We start from the raw sequence: 3,916 nt of genomic DNA, 5'->3' as shown, positions 1-3,916 counted from the left end.
ACCCTTAGATCACTGCAAGAACAAGACCTAGAAACAGAGATCTAAGCAGTATGTGTGTGCTGTCTTGTACTTCTGCAAGTCAGGAGTCCTGCCCTGGGTTCAGCAGTGTTTGAGATTTTCATCAGGCTCGACTCCAGGCGTCAGTCAGCTAGGGGCTCCCCTGTTCCCAGAGGCCACTTGCCATATAATCCTCTCAAGGCCAACAGGAAAACCTCTTCAGGTGTCTGAACCTCAATAACATCTTGATTAACTTGTAAACCTTCTTTTAGACCAGAAGCACTAAGGTTATGCCATTTTTTTTTCCCGAGACAGGGTTTCTCTGTGTAGCCCTGGCTGTCCTCAAACTCAGAAGTCCGCTTGCCTCTGCCTCCCAAGTCCTGGGATTAAAGGCGTGTGCCACCACCGCCCGGCTCGGATACACCATTTTTAAAACTCAGTTGGTCAACAATCACAGGTACTGATCATTCTGAACAAAACAGGTTAATTCTGACTGGAATGATGTTAACTAACCCAGGCATCATAGCAGCAGGGAATGGCTGGGAAGTTTTCAAAGCAGCTCAGCAGAGCCACTAAGGGGTCTTGAGAAAGGTGGTGACATATGGGCTGAGACCTGAAGGACGAGAGGGAAGGATTGTCTAGGTGGTAGTTAATGTCTGAAACCACTCCAAGAATATGTTGTCTTCCTAAAGGGATTTCTCTTCAAACTCGTTTGTTCTAACATCTCTAGTGTTACATATTTCCACAAAAACATGATTGGATGAATTGTTAGATGATTTAACATATGATGTGTTTCATGATTTCTAGATGCAAAGGGAGTGAGTATCTTTGGTCTTCTATTAATGCCCTCCATCACAATTGGTAGGGTTAATGGCACATGAAACAAGCTCTTGTATCATTGATATTTGAGCAATGTATTGCAGTCAGTACCCAACTTGATTCACCAAAAAGCTTTTTATACATCAGAATGTTTTACAGGCAAGTGTGAATTTTAAAGTAAGTACATTCTTAGACAAGAAATAAAAGGCTTTTTCTTATTGTGTTTTGACAGTCTCACTATCTAGCCTTGGCTAATCTAGAACATAGCCTCGGTTAACCTTGTTCATTCTTCAGTATTCTTACCTCTGCTTCCTAAGCGTTGGAATTTGAGGTGTGTGTCACCATGCCCAATGTAAGGCTTCTATTTCAAATTGTCTACTTTGAAGTCTACACACTGGCTTCAGTATATTGTAAGAGAAGTCTACCCTAGGTTCAAATACTGCTCACATTTGTGAAAATTTCTGCACATTAAACATGCAAGTAGTAATTCTGGTGTTCATTTCCTTCCTATCCATCATTCTCTTCCTTCTACTCAACTAATAAATAATTTATCAATACCAGAAAAATCCATATCAGAAATGTTGCACAATCTCCTCTTACTTCAACACTCCCAAGATGCCTTCATTAATACAAGGTTTTCCTTTGGACCCTTTCAACAACCACCCCTAGTCTCCCTACCAGTTACCTGTTCACATTCTCTAGTTCTACAAATATGTAGAATATTTGTAAATTATCCTCCTGAAAACTAAGAAGACTCATTTTTATATTTTATACTCTAATGGGACAAAATTGGAGGGAAAAAAACCCAAACAACCAAAAAACAAAAAACAGAAAAATAAACCCTTGGAAAACCAGTCCTCAAACTTCTAGACAAACATGTGACAAAGAATAATTAAAAAAAAATAATGAAAAGAAAAGAGAGTAAGAAAAGGTAGGGTGTGAGGGACAGTAAAGGAGGGAATGTTTTGCACACTGGTGCCATGTGATGATAAATGCTATTACCCCAGCTAGAGACATGCCTGCAGAAGTATAGTTGGGTTCAATGTCTTGTTGCAAATAGGCAACCAGAATAGCACTATACTGCAGAAATTCCCAGTAAGAGAGCTTTAAATGGCACTAAAGGGTTGGACTTGGGAAGGGATTGTAGCAATAAAGAGTTGTTTCCAGTTATGGTCATCAGAAAGCAGAAGAATCTATGGATATTTTGTCATGTATTACCTACAATACAGAATAGAGCAGAGCTGTCATTGTTAATGGTCAGAAAACAGTAGTCACTTTTTTTGTTTTTATTTATTTATTTATTTATTTATTTATTTATTTATTTATTTATTTTTGAGACAGGGTTTTTCATAAGCCCTGGCTGTCCTGGAACTCAGAAATCTGCCTGCCTCTGAGTAGTCACTTATAATAGCTAAAATATTCAGCTTTGTGGTTTAGAAAAAGCAGAATTGTAAGAGTTCTGTCACCATAAAGGCCAATGAAAAGTTAGGAATTAAATATTTAAATTGCACTTTGTTCAGAGCCAGCAACCTGAGAGGTCAGCAGACTAACACTTGAAAGGCCATGCTGCCTGCAGCTCCTCTCCAGCCATCAGATTCTGCAGGGAGCTGCTGTGGTACGGGTAGAGTCATTCATTTAGCACTCTTGGTTCGTCCCTCTTGTCAGCCATGTTTATGAGCCTTGCAATGTCTGTGTCTCTCACTGCCATCCCTTGAGTTCTTCTTTTATCTTACGGATATCTGGCTTCAGGTACTTCTTGAGATGCTCGGCCTTTCGAGTGCTGGATAGCAACCTTGTACTTCTCTATAGGCATCTGGGCTGGCAGCAGGGAGTAACTTGAAACGAACCATGAGCAGCACCTAGAAAGCTGTTAATAGCATGTATGCGCAGATTTCTTTCTATAATATTAGGTACAAATGTGCCCTTATAATACAGAATGTAAGTGTCTCTATTGACCTCCTGTGCCCTCTCTAAGTCTGGAGGAGGTTCTTGTGTGTGATGTATTCAGACACGACTGTGGAGGGCTCTTCCTTCATCTTCTCTCTATGGCCACATTGGTCACACATGACATTGATGTTTGGTGACTGTTCATGCTTAAGAGAACATGTGCTTTAGCTGATAATTCAAAGCCACTAAGCTTGCTGTCAGATCCACCAAGGGTTAGCTGCAAGCACCAGCCTAGTCTCGGGCTATGCAGGATTGTGGGGTTAATTCTAAACTCTTGCCAAAAGTTTTGCTGACAGTTTCATTTCTTGAAATTTATCAGTAATATTCTTTAGGGCAGTGCATTCTATGGCTTTGGTGACTATTTTAATTATTTCTCCACTGCTTTGATAAAAACGACACCATGACCAATGTAACACATAGTAGTGTTTATCTGGACTCAGTTTCAAGTTCTTGATGGCAAAGTACAGGGCATGACACCTGAAGCTGGAAGCTAAGAGCTCACATCCTGAACTCCATGGAAGCAGAGAATGTAACCCGAGAATGGTGCACAGCTCTGAAACCTCAAAGCCTGTGGCATAGCTCTTCCATCAAGGTTACTCCTCTGAGATCTACCCAAGCAGCACCACCAGTTGGGGTCCAAGTTTTAAATGTCTGAGACTACAGGAGACATTTATTATTAAAACCAAAATGACAATCATAGCAATTTACTGCCTCCCATCCCTGTTTTAAGGAGTGACTGTAGCCCAGGCATGCCTTGAACTGGTGACAATGTTCCTTCCTGCCTCAGCCCCGTGAGGGCTGGGATTATAGGTGTGAAACCCTAGATGGAGAGCTGTGGTGTGGGGAAGAAAGTTGAGTAAAAATGTTAAAGTCTGGGCATTCCATTTTGTTTTCTCAAGAAGATCCATGTGGGTGAAGAGAGAGGTCAGAGCAGACCCAAAGCTTCCTTAACTATCCAACACAAATGTCACTTCTCAGGCAGACTGCAACAAGACCAAGGGTGGGTGACCTGTTCACTTCTGGCTGGCCAAGGATCATAATAAAATAGCTACTGTGAATTTCAGAAACTTCAAAAGTCTCAGAGTCGGGCAGTGGTGGCATATGCCTTTAATCCCAGCACTTGGGAGGCAGAGGCAGGTGGATTTCTGAGTTC

This window comes from Mastomys coucha, unplaced genomic scaffold, assembly GCF_008632895.1.
Source record: "Mastomys coucha isolate ucsf_1 unplaced genomic scaffold, UCSF_Mcou_1 pScaffold14, whole genome shotgun sequence".
Taxonomy (NCBI): domain Eukaryota; kingdom Metazoa; phylum Chordata; class Mammalia; order Rodentia; family Muridae; genus Mastomys; species Mastomys coucha.
This window is presented reverse-complemented; position numbering follows the sequence as displayed.